Source organism: Meleagris gallopavo, chromosome 1 (assembly GCF_000146605.3).
Source record: "Meleagris gallopavo isolate NT-WF06-2002-E0010 breed Aviagen turkey brand Nicholas breeding stock chromosome 1, Turkey_5.1, whole genome shotgun sequence".
NCBI classification, from domain to species: domain Eukaryota; kingdom Metazoa; phylum Chordata; class Aves; order Galliformes; family Phasianidae; genus Meleagris; species Meleagris gallopavo.
The window spans coordinates 182,568,830-182,587,903 of record NC_015011.2 but is presented as its reverse complement, the minus strand read 5'-3'; the positions used below and the strand labels follow the sequence as shown (position 1 = coordinate 182,587,903).

Below are 19,074 nucleotides of genomic sequence, written 5' to 3'. Positions count from 1 at the left end.
GAGGTGGGACCATACAATCATTAAGTTTGGAAAAGACCACTAAGATCCCCAAGTCCAACCCCGATCCACCCCCACCATGCCCACTGACCATGTCCTTCAGTGCCACAACTCCACACCTGGACACCTCCAGGAATGTTGATGCGATGTGGCAGGAGCTGTGCTTAACTTGGAAAACAATGACAAAACCATTCCAGAAGGGGTGGACGTGCCTTGCAGGAACACTTATCCCCTCTCTCCTTGGGGACAGTGGCAGCACCTTCACCCATCAGGCTCTTCAAGCATCCCCAGATGCCTGCACACATGGCCAAGGCAGGAGCTGGTGCTGGCACAGAGCAACACAAACCTCCAATCCCGTACAGGAATGTGGCCGAGGAGGCACTTGCAGCACAGCTTGGAGAAAGTTTCCTGTGGCTGTTTTGATCTCTCAAGTGTATGGGTGATAAGGATCAGGGCCTGACGTGCCAGGAGGACATTTATAGACATATTTCAAGACAGAGAAATGTGCTGGTGCAACAGGAGGGTGAGCTCAGACTGTATCACGCTGGGAATCAGTGATGCTGAAGGGAATGAATACCAAACTGTCCTGACAGGGAGTGTTCCTGTACACTGCCAGAGGCAGCACCATAATGAGCCTATGCGTGTGACTCCACGTGCAAATTATGTGCAAGGAAGGCAAGCTCTAGGCTGGCTGCAACCACTGTGTGACCAGCTGATCAGGATGGACAGAGCTCTGAGCACCTGATGGAGCTGTGAGTGTCTCTCTTCATTGCAGGGTAGGTGGACCAGGTGGCATTTAAAGGTCACTTCCAACTCAAACGATTCTATAATCCTATGAAATACAATCTCCAAGGGATGAAATCCTCTTCATATCCCAAATCACGTTTATCCATCGGATGGAGCCCACGGGACACAGGTCCTCTCTGCAATGGAGATAAGTGTTTCAATTCATGAGCAGACACAGATTTTTCACCAAAACACAACTACTCAACCATTTGGGGAGCAACTTGAACACACAGCAAGATGACCCAACTGCTTGGAAAGGGAAGCAGGAGAAAAAAAAAACACCTGGATCCTGTTCAAATGGATGGAGAACATAAGGGAGGGTCAACACAGCCCTTCTGCCTGGAAATCAGCCAGGACACTGGGGCTGCTACCCCTCCACCAGCCCGAAAAAGACCCTAACACAGCACTGGACACTATCTGCAACCAGGACCTAACGCCCTCAGACCTTTTCTTCCCACTCCTGGAGATAAGAGTATGTGACACAGAAGTCCAACACCCTCTGCCATATGTTCTGCATCCATTCATTATCAGCTAGTAAAATGTCCTCGTAGTGCTTTCCAGGGGAAAAAAAAATTAAATGCATTTGCCATCAGTTTACCCTTTTTTAAGCCCCATTTAAGAAAGGGATCTCTTCAAGGCTCGCACTTGCTAATAGCAGAGCACACTGTGCTGGATTGCTCTTTCTTGTCCCCACAGAACCTCACTTATTCCCTAGGAAGGGAGAAGAGAACGGGGGTTAGGTGATGTAGTTGTACAGTGTATAAAGCAGCAGCTCCTTAACGCAACACTCAGCTGGGGAGATGGTTTTGGGGAGGATGCCTGGGGTGGGCATGATGTCCGGGGGAACTGCGCCATCTCATGGTCCCCAGAGTCATAGAATCATAGACTACAATCAGAATGGCTTGGGTTGGAAGGGACCTTAAAAGCCATACAATTCCAACCCCTCGTGGTTAAGAATTTCCTCATTATATCCCATGTAAAATATGGTCTCTTTTAGTTTAAAGTCATTACACCTTTTCCTGTTCCTACACCCCCAGATAAAGAACTCCAGCTCTCCTGAACCCTCTTTAGGCACTGGAAGGCCCCTCCATACAAGAGGTGCTGAGCATCTTTGTGGCCTTCTCTGGACCCTCCCCAACAGCTCCACATCCTTCTTGTGCTGGAGTCAAATATTTTGACAGTAATCCCTACAGTCTCCAAATGAACCACTATTCTTTCTAAAGCAATGACAAGAAATAAGAGCTGGGGCTGCTGATGTTGATGTTGAGGTGTTGTTCAATACAGATGTTCCCTGCTTGCTCTGGGACTGTTCCTTAGAGGTTATGCATTGCTTCTTCCCCTGTTCCTGCTGTAAGAGCCCTGGTCTCTGGGGCTCCTGCTGCTTCCCTGCAGATCCCATCCTGGGGAAGGGCTGTCCCACATTATCACCTCCTGCTTCCCTTTCCTTTGATCCACTCCAAATAATCTCTCTTGCTCAGCACCCAAGGCAGCCCTCCTTTCAGCCTCCTGTTCTCACCCTTCTCACAGCTGATTGTGGGTCGTGTCTCTCACAAGATGTCACTTGGGCATTCAAGCCTGGATTTTCTTGTTTTTTTCTTCTGATGGAGGGTTGGGTTTTTTTTCAGTGAGTTAAGCCAAGCACAAGATAGTCAGCTAGTGCTGTCATGCAATGAAAAGGGAGAGCAGGGAATTACTGAGGCAAAGCAAGTTCATCCCATCTACAACAGTTCACTTTTCCATGCACCACAGAATCACCGAACAACTTGGGTTGGAATGGACCTCAAGAATTACCAACTTCCAATCCCCCTGTCACAGGCAGGGTTGCCAATCACTAGATCAGTCTCCAGATCAGGCTGCCTAAAGCCCTATGCATCCTGGCCTTGAACCCCTTGGGCAACCACAACTTCTCCAGATTGCCTGTTCTAGCATGATGGTGAGGGTCCAGACCATCATGCCTATCTGAAACTCTTAGACTGCTAAACTTGACTTGAATCCAAGCCTTCACATGACCTGTTTACTCCCTGGTGTCCTCAGAGATGAGTACTTGCACGTTTTCCCACTTGCTCTTCATTTTTTCTGGTGCTTTTGCAACCAACCTGGGTGGGCAGGTCATTGGGTGTAACATTATTTTAACTTTACAAGGGGAGACCGCCTGAAAAACTCACTGGTTTCTTCCCGTTGGATCTAATTGGTGATGCACAGTCAATCCTGTCTAGCACTCCTGTTGTCTCTTACTTATCCACCTTCTGCCCTTCAGACTGCATTTCCATCAATGACTTCCATTTGCCCAACCGACTCTGTACCAGTCCTTATTGGCAGCAAGACAATAAAGATGGCTGTTTATTTTTTGAGTAGCTGTCCATCACTGAACCTCCAGCATCCACCTTGGATACGATCTCCCACTTTGAGTTCAGTGGCATTAGGGAAGGTTTTAAAGCACAGGAGTGAGTGATTGCTGCTGCCAAGCTGCTTGACTTGGTGCTTCAGCAGAGTTGTGAGCTGCAAGGTGTCCTCAGAAAGCTGGAAACAGCAGCTTGGAGGTGAAAGTGATCAATAAAACCTGCTCTGCTTCCTCCCCATCTCCTCCCCTGCCGGCTCTAGCATTAAGCTCCCAAATGCACTTTGTATGTGGCAGTGGACAGAGCTGAACAAATCCATAGAAAGCTGAAATTTTGCGACCTATGTGACTCAACTTACCAGAACACCTTCTAAAGCAGATACTTCAGTATCTCAGTTGTCTCTATGCCAGCAAAGCGAGGGTTCATAGAATCATTAAGGTAAGAAAGGCAACTAAGATCACCAAGTCCAACCCCAACATATTACCACCATCCCACTAAACTATGTCACTCAATGGGACATCTAGCCTTTTCTAGAACATCTCCATGAACTCACCACCTCCGTGGGCAGCCTGTTCCAATGCATTGCCACTCTTTTGGAGAATATTTTTTTTCCTAATATCCTCCCCTGGCACAACTTAAAGCTGTTACCTACTGTCCCATCAAGGACAAAGCCTGTTCTGGCTCAGTGGCTAGAGATGGAAAAGTCTGTATCTTCATCATTGACTTCCATTGCCTTCCAGAACTGGCTGCTCACATCCATTCTGGTGTCTAGGAAGGTTATCTGGACATGATCCTTTGTGGCCTAGACATGGGTATCCTACTCTGGATGTCTCTGCTAGAGCATAGCCAAATGGACACAAAGATCCTTTCCATTCCAAGTTCAACCATTTTGAACTTCTCTCTGCTCTAATCTAATGAAGTAATTGGCCAACTAGGCTTCTTCAAACCTATGGTTGTAACACTATGGATCCATCCATGATCCAAGCAGTCCAGGCACTGCAGTTTTGGAGTATGTTCTAAGAGCCACAGAACAAAAGTCGGTGATCTGCATGATGAATTAGATCAGATTAGATAATCAAGTGAGGCTCATCCAGTCTTCAAAGGGAATAAGTCCCCGTGTAACACCTTTTAATTGCTATGGTCCTTATCAGCTCTTTCTGATAAATCCCATTTAATGTAACCACAAGCTTAAGTTAGTCTTTTTTTTTTATTTCCTTTATGGGATTTGGGATTGAGCAATGTAATTCCTGTCAATAGTCTCTGTGCTGGAGCATGCTTTACACCTACAACTTCATTCACAGAATCAAATAATCATTAAGGTTGGAAGCGACCACTAAGATCATCCAGTCCAATCATTAACCCATTCATTTTCTTCTTTTTCACTGTGTCACAGGAGCTCACACGTCTCAGTATACTGACCCCAGGGCTTCTCAAGCATTTATATCCTTTTCAGTCCATATTGCTCTTCCCTGTTTAAGGTGGCCAGACCAAGGAATGGGGACGCTATAAGTGGGATCCCTGTATCACATGACAGAGAGGGAATGAATCCCTTTGCACTTTAGAACACTCAGTACTATGCTAAATAGTACAATAAAAGTGGTAAGGCACTGGCACAGGTTGCCCACAGTGGTGGTGGATACCCCATTCTTAAAGACATTCAAGGGCAGACTGGATGGGGCTCTGAGCTCCTGATGAAGCTGTGGGCATCCCTGTTCACTGCAGGGGAGTTGGACCAGGTGACCTTTGACGGTCCCTTCCAACTCAAATCATTCTGTCATTCTAACAAGGAAAGCAAACGGAATAAAAGGGGAAAGAAGAGAATTTCCACTCCAACACACATTTGCTTTAGATGCAACTTTTCCATTAATGAAAATAGGTAAAGAGATGAGAAATCTATAAAACCTCCTGCATTCAGGTCATTGTTTGAAGATGTGATGTCAGACTCAGGGACCAGCCCAAGCTCTGGTTTCCACCTTCTCTTCCTGCAGTTACTGGTTTTAAACTCAGACTGAAAGTGCTGTCATGTGAGTTCAGAGATATGTTGACCACATTTGCCAGTCCCAGAATGTATATCACACAGTTGTTTCTCAAAGTCCCACCTATCCCATGCAGTGCTTCCTTTTTGATAATTGCTGCAGATATACAGAGCAAAATAATGGAGAGGGGACAAAACTTGCAAATTCTCACCATTATCTCAAGGGCAGCCTGTTAAAACATGAGCTCTCTGAGATACGCCTCTGAGCAGTCCTGGAATTTCCTTACAGTTGGCCACTACCCTCAACTGTCGTGGGAAGACAGTGGAGTTGGGTAGGTGTCATTTGGTGTCGAAATCTTCCCAGTTTGGTTCTAATGGAAGCACAGAGCACTGAGCTGCAACACACACACAAAAAAAAAAGATAAAGATTTTCTGAAGTTCTTTGTGGAGCTTAGGGTACTGGTGAAGAAATTACAATCCTGAGACTTCAAGTTCCCCTACAAAGCCCTTCTGGAGCAAGCTCATGCCTGTCCTCAAGGTCCCTTAGGGTAGGGACTAGTAGTGATATCAGTGGAAAAAAGCCATTCTGAGTCAGGTTTTAAACCTCAGGTAAATGACATTTACCAATTGCAACCCTACATTACCAAAGTTTCTATAGTCTGCAGCACCTCCACTTTGTGACTTTTCCCCAACTCTCACCATAACTGATGGGTCCCTGTTTGCAAGGGGACAATAAGTAAGGCCCTGGCACAGATGCCCAGAGATGCTGTGGATACCCCAATTCTGGAGGTGCCCAAGGCCAGGCTGGATGGAGTCCTGGGCAGCCTGAGCTGATGGGTGGCAATCAGCCCACCGCTGGGAGGTTGGAAATAGATGATCTTTAAGGTCACTTCCAACCCTGGCCATTGTATGATTCTATGAATTAAGCCTGCGCACCTGCTGTGAGCTAGCACTAGGCAACCAGATTTCTTTCAGAGGACACACAGCCAGTGCTGTCATCATTTCATCCATTCCTGGCCGAATGCAAAGCTCGGAACCATATAGATTCCAGCCTCAAGCCACCTCACATCTTGAGCACAGGAGCTTAGAGTCAGTATGCAGGTTGGTCTATGATTTCTTGTTTCCATGTTAGCACCTATCGAAACTGTGCTTTCCTCAGACACCCCGAGCTCTATATGACATCCCATAGACCTCTTTGTGCTACTCACAGGATGATTTAAAGGAATTGATGCTCTTAGTCTTAGCACAGTTTAGGATACTCTTAGTAGAGTTTAGGTTGTCCTCTGCAGAGCCAGGAGTTGGACTTGATGATCTTTGTGGATTCCTTCCAAGTCAGGATTTTCTATGATTCACTCATAACAGCATACAGATCCCTGCAATGCCCTTCACAAACAAAGAGATTACCAGGGAGATAGGAAGAGGACGAGAATCAAAGTGGCAAAGGAGGCAACAAGTTTTCCAAAATAGGAGTAATGATGGATGAAAGCAACTGTCTTTTTCCCATTCCCAGTAGAAAGAAAGGAAGGAAGCTGAGAAATTCGCACAGGCTCATAACTCAAGGGCCATCTCCAACAGATGATATTAATTAATGAGAAACAAAACACTTGTAAATACGGTGAGAAGCAGGTTTTGTCACAGCTTGGTTTCCACCTTCGTATCTCCTGTTCACCAGGTAAAGCAGCTCATCCAATGCACTGTGAAGTCAGCAGAGACATCTAGTGGCAAAAATAACATAAAAATACACAGGGGAATACATACACACTAGAGTGCTTGCTTCTTCTTATAGACAGCTCGATTATCACTGGCTTTCCAGTACACATAAAAAAGACTGGTTGAGAGCTCAAGGCTGTATTTTTAACTGATCTGTTGAAAAATGTATTGGAATGATGCTTTTCTAATTCTCCCAAACCCCAACTTTATGGAGATAAAATAACTCCCAAACTACTGTGCTTCCTGTCTATCCTCAGTCCCCTAGGACATGGTTCACCCTGGTTCTTGCTTTTTGAGGAGTGTGGAGCTGTTGGAATTGTGTCTGGTTCTGGTTACGTTCTTTTGTCTTGTGTGAAGGTTTCTGTATGCCATTGCTGCTGGGCTGATTGATGTGCTCTTGTTATATAGCTCAGAACAACTTTTTTTCCATCTGTTCTTTACAGATATGTTTTTTGTTAAGAGCTTTACAGATTTTGGCTTTGATGGCACTGGGTTTTATTTGAAGACCTGCATTACCTATTATGTTGGACATCTTTGTGCAGCTGTTCCATTTACTCCCAGACTTCACTGGACACAAACCAGCTCTGGCAACTGTTTTTAAAAAATCCATTAAGTACGTAACAAAACAATGGCAAAACTAAATTTCTTAGTGGAGCAGGTAATAAAGCCAGCTTACCTGCAGGGAAAATCTGGTCTAAGCCTGTATTCTAATCCTTCTTTTATCCAACTCCACTGTCGGGGTTGGCCTCTTCTCCTGGGTTAGGATGAGAGTGAGCGCCTCAAGTTAGGCTAGAGGAGGTTTAGGTTGGATATTAGGAGAAATTTCTACTCCATTAGAGTGGTAATGCAGTGGCACAGGCTGCCCAGGGAGGTGGTGGAGTAACCGTCCCTGGAGGTGTTCAAGAACTATGGGGATGTGGCACTGAGAGACATGGTTTAGTGGTAGAGATGAGTTGGGGTTGGACTCAAAGAGGTCTTTTCCAACCTTAGTGATTCTGGATTTATTCCACGGTCATGGACAATGGATTAAAAGAAGGCTGCAAATAAAGATAAAAGTTGTGAACCCAACCTGGCACTCTAGGTATAAATTTTAACTTTTATCATAAATTTGCATGTTTCATGTACATCTCCTAAAAAACATTTGGGTAATGATGGGAAATCTTTTCTGTACTGCAGTGCCAAAAGGACTTAGGAACATCAGGGAGTGAGGATTGATAATAAGCAATCAAGAGCTTAATCAGTGTCCATCACCTGGGCTGCAGCACACAGCAATGCGTGCGGTCCTACCTCTACCACACACAAAATCACATATTTTAATTCACGGAATGCTAGTAAGCCACAGGCTCTTAAGTGAGTAAATGAATACTGAAAACCAAACTTGTGCTCTGAACTCCATTAGGCATTGCAAAGTCAAACAGTGAAACACCTAATCACTTGTTGGTTGGGCCAAAGAGAAAGTGAGGGATCTCCAAAGCAGTTGTGATCAGATATTTGATTTGATTCCATAGCAGCTGTGGCACATTAAAATTTTAAGAAGCTAATTCAGTGGAAAATCAGTGGAAAATGAAGGCAAAAATGAGGTGGTTTTTTTTTTGAGTTACAATTTCAACTTCGGTGACAACTTTTTGCAGGGTTGGTTTTTCTTTTTCTTCTTGGCAATGATTCCTGGACACATTAAGTTGCAAAGAAAAGCACCAGTTTTACGAGTAGCATCCACACCTGATACACTAAGCAAGTGATGAAGCCCATTTTTAAACCATTTGAAACCTTTCAGCTGTGCTCATAGTACTCTACCAAACATTCCAGTCCCTCCCTGTTAATCCTATCCCTCTGACTTGTCACGTCATCATGTCACACAGCAGAGAAAGTCTCTTCCACCTCCAAACACAGCTGTGGAAGAGGAGACACACAAAAAAACAATTGCTGTACCAGCAAAAGAGGATCGTGTCCCGGTGAGAGACAAGGGGACATTATCTGAAATGAGTCTGCCTTGTAGTGATCCACTCTATTATAATTACTCATCCACTGCAAATATCCTTTTTTCAACATGATGTTTTTAACTATAAGGGTAGTTATCTAAACTTGATGAGACTGCACATGACTCCACTACTGATGTCACTGATGAAGACATTAAAGAGTATCAGCTCCAGCACTGACCCCTGGAGGACATCAGTCATCACCAGTCTCCATCCAGACATGGAGCCATTGACCACCACTCTCTGGACTTGATCCAGCAGCCAATTCCTCGTCCACCAAAGAGTCCATCCATCAAATCCATATCTATGCAATTTGGCAAGAAGGATGTTGTGGGGTCTCATGTTAAAGGCCCTTCTGAAGACGAGATAGATGACACCATGGGACTTCCCCTGTCCATTGTTGCAGTGACACAATCATAAAAGGCCACTAGGTTGGTCAAGCAGGATTTGTTCTTGCTGAAGCCATGCTGGTTCTCTCATATCACCTCCCCACTCAGCACTCTGGAATGCATCTCATTGGGACCCACAGACTTGTGGATGTTCAGGTTCCTCACGTGGTCACAAACCTGATCCGCTTACAGTAAGAGGGATGTTGCTTCCCCAGTTGCCCTCCTACCAAACCAAATGTTTGAGGGCTGTGTGATGAGCAGTTATCAGAGAAGACCGAGGCAAAAAAAGAACGCAGCTTGATGTATTTTTATAAGCATAAAGCAAAACCAAAGGTTGTTATTTTGCTTTTCTTTTTTCTATGCTACCTTTGGGTTAGGCATTTACCCAAAACGTAAATAAGGAACTGGTGTCACAATACTTCCTAATGCTCCCAGGCTGAGCAGTAAAATTACCATTCAAGTACAAATTTAGAGCAATTCAATGTAGTTCTGAAGCAATAAATCTGGAACTAGCTTTAACACTTGATCCAAAAAGACGGGCAGAGCGAGAGCTGACAGGCAATCTCTGAGCGTTCTTACATCAGGTCATTTTTCTAACTACCTAGATATGAGTACCAAAACATACAATCACTCACCAAAAGGTGAGCAAGTAAGATTTTTATTTTATTTTCTAATACACTAAACCCTGTTATTACAATCTCTAAGTTTCCTTGGTGGTCTCCCAAAACCACGGTTTCTCAGAATGGATGAAGTACTCAGAAATCTGAAAATACACAAAAAGAAGCATTTTGATGGCATCTAATTTCAAAGGCACTGGCCATGGACATATTGATTGAAAGAGTTTTAGCAACATAACCAGCTTAATCCTATGATCATCAGCCTCATTAGAAAATCTGGATGCTTTTGCCCATGACAGATGCTACCCTGCCTGGCTTGCCCAATGCATCCCTACTGCTCCTAAGTGCATTTTGATTAATGCAAAGAAGGTGAGTATATTCAAATGCAGGTGGCTCTCTGTGGTAGGCAGACAGCTCCATGGAGCCATGCTGAAGGCTGCCAAGGAGGAATTCAGAAAGCCCTCAGTGACTCGGAAAGTGGAGAAGAAGGAAATGTTTTCCCCATGACATGCTATGAGCGCCTACAATCAGCATCCTTCCTTGGCAGCTGGGCTTGATAAATGATGTCAGCAGCTTAGGAGTCCTTCTGGGCTCCCAGCACCAAGAATGAAGCTGAGGCAAGCAGGGAGAACAACCCTATACCAGAACAACTACAGTCTAGAGCAAATTACAGAATCACAGTATTGAATGAGTTGGAAGAGACCTTTAAAGGCCATCTGGTCCAACTCTCCTGCAGTGAATAGGGACACCTACAGCCCCATCACATTGCTATACCTGTCCTCACGCAACTGGGTTGGAAGAGCAAATCCTTTAGAAATTGAGCTGCTTATTGCAACAAATGGCCAATTTCACATAGAAAGGTGTGAAAGACAGGCCCTACCAAGCCACGAAATAGGACAAGGACCCTCAAGATCCCTTTGTTATAGGAAACAGCTGAATACAACTTCATCCTTTATCAGACATCAGAGATCACTTGTGATCAGATCACTTGTGGATCCACTTGGGTTCCACAAGTTACAGTGAAACTCCTTTGGCTCTGCTAATCCCAGAAGAACTTCAGTTCTTCTTTTCAGCTCAGCAAAGCAATGCCATGGCTTGTGCTGATGTTTCTAAGAGAGAAAATAAAGCTCACATAACACATTTTCTCTTTGTTTTCTCCCCTGGCATATTTATATTAAATTTGCATCATCACTGGCTTTCCAAGTTGACAATACCACTGTGTTGGGACATTTGGAACAAATTTTACCTTTCAATATTGCTGCATTCTGAGAACATGAAGTGGTAGCCTAGAGGTGCTGCAGGACACACCAGACTTTTTCTAGCGTTTTCATCATTTACAAAGATCCTCTTAAGGGGAGATCCGAGTCCTCCTTTTGAACCAAATCTTTAAAGTGGTTTGTTTTGGCCTCCAAAAGAGCTGCAGGCCAAGTGAACGACAGACATTTGTTCTGAACCCATAAATCACCCAAGCCATAAAGTGGTTTCCTAATCCTTTTATTTTACAGGGCACACATTTTCTCAGTGAGCCATGTCCCGTAAGAAGGGGCTGTGACTTGGAGAAATCTACAGAAGGAAACCATTCAGCCTGGAAGGAGCTGGATTTCTCCAGCTGTTTCGTTTTCCTCGTTTTCTGGGCAGTCTGCACAAATTAGGTGCTCCAACTTGTCACAACTGCCTCATTGAAGGAAAAGTATCAGCAGCACCACAATCAAGTCAATAAAGGACTCGGAGCCAAATAAAACCCATTGTGGAAATTCACTTGAATAATCTCTCTCCTTAAATAAAGAAGAAAGACTGAGAAATGAAGCGTTTTATGGAATCAAAAGGGGACACACCTGAGCAAACAGCTTTTAAGATCTGTGGGTCATCTTTCTGGTAGGCAGGATCAAAGCAGCTCCGTTGGAGTGCGTTATGGAAAAAGTCACACATCCCATAAAAAGGGATCCTGGAGGTTTTGGAGACAAAAAAAGAAAAAACAAACCACACACACACACAACAAAAAAAATAAGGGAAGGGCTCTGCTAAAGCGACCAGGGAGCAGGAGCCAAGCTCTGCAAGCTACAGCAGCTCTAGGAAGTTAATGATGCCACATCAGCAATCCTGTGCCTCTGCTCCCATTTCTTGTCCTGATCTCATGTGATGACAGTGATGGAATGACACACTGTGAAGAACACAGGGATGCACCAGTAACTCTTCATCCATGATGGAAGATGGGCATAATTCATTCCATAAAGTCTGCAAACAAATCCAGTATAGAGCCAGAAAGGTGCCTGCTGCACACAGCACTGCCTCCTTTGCCTTCAATACTTGGGAGTACTTTTAAGCTTACTGCAAAAGAGGTGTCCTTCTGACAAATTTGTAGAAGCAATGGTTAAAGTCCTGTGTAACACAGTGAGGGCTTCATTTTAATAACTCCCTCCAGTACAACATGAGTTTGTGTGGTCAGGAACAAACGTTTGAGCTGAATCATCTATCATGTATTAAGAAGTGGCAATGCAATAATATCACACGATCAACATGAACATTGCTCTTATGTATTAGAAACAAGCACAGCAAAGTGCTGAGAGCATAAAAAAAGTTCCACTTTCCCACTTAGCTGTGCTGATTTGCATTTCCTTGTAAAGATTCATCAATGCTTTAGAGAACCTTTCAAGATTTAATTACAGCATCTGGAAAGCCTGCTCTGAAACGCACTCATTTCAAAGACTCCAGGAAATCTGCACACACAATCACTTCATGTCTACCTTGGATCTCACCTGTGTGGGAAGCAAAACTAATGTCCCCTTGCATTCCTACTGAGAAGCTCTTACTGCCATCTTAATCCTTAATATATCATTTTCCTTTCTGCTCTTTGTTTTTCTAATACAGAAGAAAACATTAAGAATGTTAAGATCTAAGGCGACTGCTCTGTAGCACAACATACCCTTTTATTCCAATTGGAAAAGGAATGCCAAGCTATCCTAATACCGAAAATATTCTTCCCCTTACCTTCCTGTGGTAACACTTGCAACTTATTTATAGGTAAACTGCCCCAAAACAAAAAGAAAAACCCAGCCTAAGACAAAGGGTTTGCTCGCTGCTCAGCTCTGATGTTCATCACTGTAATGAGATGAGCAATCCAATAAACTGAAAAACAAAACAACGCAGAAAGGAGGCTGTTTTTGTCAGTGCATATTATGGAAATGAGGTGGATTTGGTCAGTACAGCCATGTGGTTTAAACAGCATTTATCCAAAGTTTTCAGTCAAAACCTTCTGTAAACTTGGAAAACTATCTGTGAACTGTGCTGTTTTCCTGAATGGTTTGTGTATAAATTAAACTCAATGTTTTTAAGCTGAATTATTTTGAATATGTCCAACCACACAAGCTTGTTCTACTATGACTTCAATTTAGCCATTTATAAAATGATGCTTCCCACCAGATTCATCTATTTAAAAAACAATTTTTAAAATTATTCAAGATTATTGTTGAATATAAAATGCCAATTATTTTATGGCTCTGTTCCTGAACTCCCTCCCAGTCTAGAAGTGCTTACTCTGTATTGGCTATGAGATAGTCAGATGAAAAGAAAGAGGGAGAGGGGAAAGGAAGGGAAAAGACTTGCATACTTGTAACTCTTTGTGCATTTAGCACATTGAACCATCTACTGTGCAGCAGCTCTGGGACAACAAAGAATGCAAGACATGTTTTTATCTGACCTAGCACAATTGTTACAAGTAATAAGATATTACCAGAATGTACACGAAAATCCTAGTGGAGCCATACTTAGCTCAGAGAAAGTATCACAATACTTCAGGAAATGCCAATTTGTTGAAAATGAAGAAATGGCTATATTAATTTTTTGTAATTAGATAAGCACAGGAGGTAGGTTTCTGAATCAGCTGTGGATATTTGATATTTCAAGTGGATGTTAACAACCCTTGCTCTTGTACACTTGTGCTCCTATCTCTAACCTTTTTTGCAGAGATACTCTGTCTTACATTGCAAGTGCCAATGGAATGAGGAAGAGGAGAAGTGGGACCACTCGCAAACTGCTGTTACTGCTGTAAGAGGAGATGAAGATGCCTATAATTAAAAACGCAGGGAGTGAGCTTCTAGGATTCTTCCTCTATTGATGATCCTTCCTTGTCCAGTACTGAGAGTGAATTCAAAATGATGCTGTTATTAGGAGGGGTTGTCATTTAGTTTTCACTAACACCACTGACTGCATCTTCATTTATCCCAAACTAACTCACCACTGCTGTGCTTTCTATTTAGAACCATAGAATTATAACAGTTGGAAAAACCAATATGATCACCAAATCCTAACCCTCAGTCAATGCCTGTGACTGCTCTAGACTGTGTCACTCAATGTGATATCTACCTTTCTTGAACACTTCCAAGGACGGTGACTCCACCACCTCCCTGGGCAGCCTGTGCCAATGCATTACCTCTCTTTCAGAAAAGAAATTTTCCTAATATCCAACCTCACCTTCCCCTGGCACAACTTCAGGCCACAACCTCTTGTCCTATTGATGTTTCATTTGTCTTATTTTCACTGTCTCTCATTGTGCCATAACTATAAGTCTACTGGACAAGAGCCTTTGTTTTATAGCACTTGTCAGAGCTTTAGGAAATTTGCTGAAAATATTTGGTGTAGCTAGATGCAGGTCATAACAACACATCTGATGACTGGGCCTTATATAACAGGGATTCTAAAATAGGTGAATGACACAGAAAATATTCTAGGCATCAAAGTCATATGACTATCCATGGATATATCTTCATGGCTTTTTGTATACAAAATGAGTTCACCTGAGTCCCCAGCTAATCAGCAGCGCTGGCACCACTTGCAGCTCCCTGCTTCCCATGCTTGCAGCAGGGCAGAGAACAGGGCAAAGTGTGCCCACAGCAACCAGAGACCTGCACAGCACGGCAGGACACACGTAGTGCAAGTTGTGATTTAGGCACAGTGGAACACGATGACACAAATCAGTGTATTCAAAGTTGAGAGTTGGTGTGGAGAAAATAAAGAAGTGCAAGCAGCAAAGTGTGTGGATCCATATGATCCAATTACTAACCCTCATTGCTGTAACAACCTCCTCAAGGTGTGCTCTGCAGTTGTCACAGTGGTCAGTACTCTGCAAAATCTTCAAGTGTTCTTGATCTTTGAGCAAAGAAACAGAGAAATGTAGCAATGTTTTGGTTGTTTGTGAAGGCTTGCTACGTCTTCAATTTAAACAGCAGTTAGTTACTGTACAAACAACAAAGTGGTCAACACAAGAAAAAGCAGAGCAAGATAATTAAACTTTTCCAATGAGTCTGGAATGTACAAGTTGCTATAGTCAGTGTGTAAAGCATCCGTTGGGGGTTTATGCTATTTAGGATTGTACTGATAATCCTATAGAAAGTGCTGATTTCTGTATTCACAGCAGAGGGTGAACCTAATTGGAATTTGCAGGAACTGGGAAACGATGAAAGCACGTCCAAGTGCTGAAAACGAGCAGAATTCAATGTCTGCCTCTTTTGGGAAGCTTATAGCATCTCGCAGAGCCAAGGTGAAAGGAGTTAATAGCACACACTGAAAGCCAGCGCTAGAATACACAGTTTTCAGCAGCAGCACAATTCCCAGCTACACAACAAATACAGTCAACTGCCAGACTTGCTCTGACAGGGCTGAATATTGTTGCTGTGGAGAGAGACACAACAGCACCTGGAACAAGGGAGTTTTGTTGCAGCTTTATCCTTTTTTTTTTTTTTTCCTAGGATACTGTTTGTTGGAGACTCAGCTGCTTTTTCATCTCTGTTCCTACAAACAAGCCACATCCAGTAGATCCAAGAAGTGTGTCTATGTATCATCAGTTCTTAACAGTGCATCTACTGACCATAAAGAAATAATAAATAGATCTTCTATGAAGGAAAATACCTTTGCACCAAAATTTATGCGTTGCTTGCAAATATATCATAGTTAGAATAAAAGAATTTAGTAAAGATAGAAGCAATGACCAGTGTGAACTGGAAGAAGCATGCAACTTTGCAGACAAAAAGTATGTAGGACTGCTGGGCTACATTTGGGAAGGGGAAAATAATTGGAGTGAAGTAGGAAAGTAATATTTATATGTAATAGTTTATGGAATGGAATCCAGTGGGGTTCTCAAAACCATAATTAAAAAGGTAGGAGGACATATCATAAAAGCAGACTTTAGAATTGGTTGGAAAGATTTTGTCATAGTATCTCCTGAAAACCACCTGGGGAGTTCATTACAATACCAAGGTAGCAAAACAAACACAGACCCAGCACTCTACCCAGACGCTGAACTTTCTTCCTAGACCAAGATTTCTGAAATCTGTGCTTTTCAGTACCTTGAACTGTGAATGCCCACCCTGACACTGTTTTCAAGCTCCTTTCCACAGAAGGTGTTGAATGCTGTCTAAAAATAGTAGCCTTTCAATGCACATCCAGTTGAGAAATCTTAAATATAGGCATGCTGCAGCACTCACTTTTAAAAGAAAGACTTTAGGGTAGAAATTTGCACCGGGCCCTAGAGAGACCTGTCCCCTTTACAATTATTCAGAGATCAGTGCTGAGAGAAAAGAACAGCAGTGAAACGTGAAGAACCAGGAAGCAGCAAGGCATGCAGTACCTTAAGTATTCCTTGCAGCAGCAAATAGTGCTGGAAATGGCTGTGTCAGCATTTCTCCTTGAAGAACTTTGCAGGAGCAGCAGTGTGCTCCCAACTGGTCGGCTGCATTTGGGCTCTCATTCTTTTGTCTTGCCTGAAATGTGCAAAGACACAGGATTAGAGTTGTGAATCTGTTCATTCGTCCCTCTGTTACAATGAGAAATAGTCTAGAAAATACAGGAATACCTTAACTCAATTTGTATATATATAACTACAATTCTGTGATTCTGTGATAACTAGCACTTTCCAAATCCAGCTTTTATAGTAATGCAAAAGGGTGCTTTTACGTAGGCTAACAAACCACGCTGAAGCCACAGGTTTCTCAATAAACACATCTTCTGCAATGATGAGACACTTACGGGGTTAAAGTTTATAACAGCAAAACGCAGAGAGCTTAGCTCACCTGCCAAGCAGTAATTCCTCCAAGCTTTCCACCATCTCTTCTGACACTGAACAGGATACCCCCTGCCTTATGCATGATGTTTGGAAGGTGAGTTTAGCTGGCTGTACTTGAAAACTTAAAGCCAACGTTCACTTCATCTCTTCAGTGAGAATGGAGTCTAAACTGGTCATTAGGATGTGTTTAGACTCATGGATTTTGCTAATATTTTGCTCATTATTTTCTGCTTGGATCTTAGGGTGCAGGGTTCAGGAGGAGACGTGAGCAGTGCAAAGTCTTGCAGGAATGAGCTGTGTGCACATCACCATGGGATTGCTTCTTCATCATAGCTGGACAAGAAAGCTGATGTCAGCAAGACAAGCAAGGAACTTCTTTACATCTGGCTTTGTATATGTTATATACACATGTATACATACAAAAAAGGAATTAAAAAGTGACTTAGAAATGCTTATTCATTTGGCAAAGTTCTTCAGGATGCAAAGGTTCTTTTCTCAGTGAGGCTCCTGGCCCTCATAGCATTCTGTTACGTTTTTATTATTAAAAAATGAATTGAAACCATATTTTTCTCATTTCAGTAAGTACCTTTGTGATGTCCAAAAAACTCCAACAATGATATCATCTGTCTCTTTCCTCAAGGGAGGAATCCAGGCCAGACCTTGATATTTTTGATTATTCCTGGAGCACACAGCCTTACACCAAAGCAAAGGCAGCAAGCCTTGCTCCTTGGAGGGAAAATGCATGTCACCGCACTGTCCACTTCATGCTGTACCTCCTACAGATTGTTCCCTCCTCTTAATGGCTGCTCAACACTATAAATTAAGAGTTGAGACCTGAATCCTGTTAAGCTGATCTGTGCAGGCAGATACCCGAGGCCGTTCTTCAGCAGGACGTGTTCCCCATTAAGGATCTGCCCATATGGATCCTATTTCTGCACCAATACTTTTCAGGCTATGTGCAACACGTGGCATAAATTGGGCTGCAGTGCTTGAAGTGGCCTCTGATTTAATGAAACAAATGATTAACCTTCCATTTGTTAAGTCTCTCAGCTTAGGTCAAGGGTACCTTCAACTGGCTGCCTGCACAATGGTGGGTCCAAAGGGACAGACATGGGTTTAACTTCTCCAGCATCATCATCCTGCCTCCAACATACTTTGTGTCAGCAGTACAAAGCTATCAAGCCCAGTCCTGATCTGCAGGCTGGCAGATGGAGATGGAGAGGCCCAACAAACCATCTGTGCTTACTTCTAGGATGCACACAGGCTCACAGCAACGCACACCAACCAACCCGTGCCCTCTCTCAAGAATTTCACAAACCATCTCGTGTTCTCCACACTCTCCAAACCAATGCTCCCTCCTTCCCAGTAGCTCACCACATCCTTCCTCTATCACTAGCAGCACCACCACCAGCATCACCAGTCCACCTCCCTTTACACTACAGAATCTTCTTTCTAGGACTGCAGATGGTTTTCCAAGCAGCTTCTCTTTCCTGAAGGTGCTGTCTGTTTAGCTGTGGCCCTTTTCTCATTCTTTATTCCCTGCAGATACAGTCTTCTGTGGTTGCTCATACTACTGCTCCTCAGGCATCCTGGGTCAGGAGGAATTGTGCCTTTCTGTTCTTCCAGGTTTAGGGAGAGAAGAGAGAAAGCTGTAAAAGCCATAAAGCAAACAAACAAACAAACAAATCCCTGAAGACACAAAACAGAGCTCTCAGCAAGTAGTTACTATTTGCCAGCTCTGTCTCCCAAATGTGATAAATGTAAAGATGGCATAAAGAAAAATGAAAGCACTGAGGATGTACACAAGTACATTTGCCTGGCAGGATGAAAGAGGATCTTGCAAATGTGGCTTCTCTCTTTTCATCCTTGTGATGTGTTCCCACCCATCACTCTGTTAATCATTGCCTCAGTCGCTGTCTGAGAGGCTCCAGATTGAGAGTCTGACTAAACAACCACCAAAGAAAAGGTTCAGTCAACTCAAACTCCAATCTTTCCTATTCCCAGGTCTCCCTAAGGGAGTCTCACAGGTCTGCCCACTTTGTCCAAGATCTCTTCCTTAATTCTCCTTAATAGAGCTTTGCTAGGCAATCATCTGCTTCAGGATCTGGTGAGCACTGCAATCAGGCTCCAGGCAGCCAAAGCCAGCCTTTTTCCACCAGATGTGACTGTGAAAGAAAAGATAATGAATCAGTTCTGCCTGGAACCTCAAGACAAGTTGCATACTGTCC

At 43.3% G+C, this 19,074-nt stretch overlaps 1 long non-coding RNA gene across 1 annotated transcript; it reads right to left on the bottom strand.

Annotated features, from left to right (window-relative positions):
* Positions 1 to 459: 459 nt before the first annotated feature.
* On the bottom strand, positions 460 to 16,405 carry LOC104909387. Its single transcript, XR_002111154.1, has 3 exons — positions 14,849 to 16,405; positions 6,306 to 6,812; positions 460 to 5,492 (listed from the first exon to the last, which is right to left on the bottom strand). It is a non-coding gene; the product is annotated as an uncharacterized LOC104909387 (long non-coding RNA).
* Between the last annotated feature and the right edge of the window lie 2,669 nt (positions 16,406 to 19,074).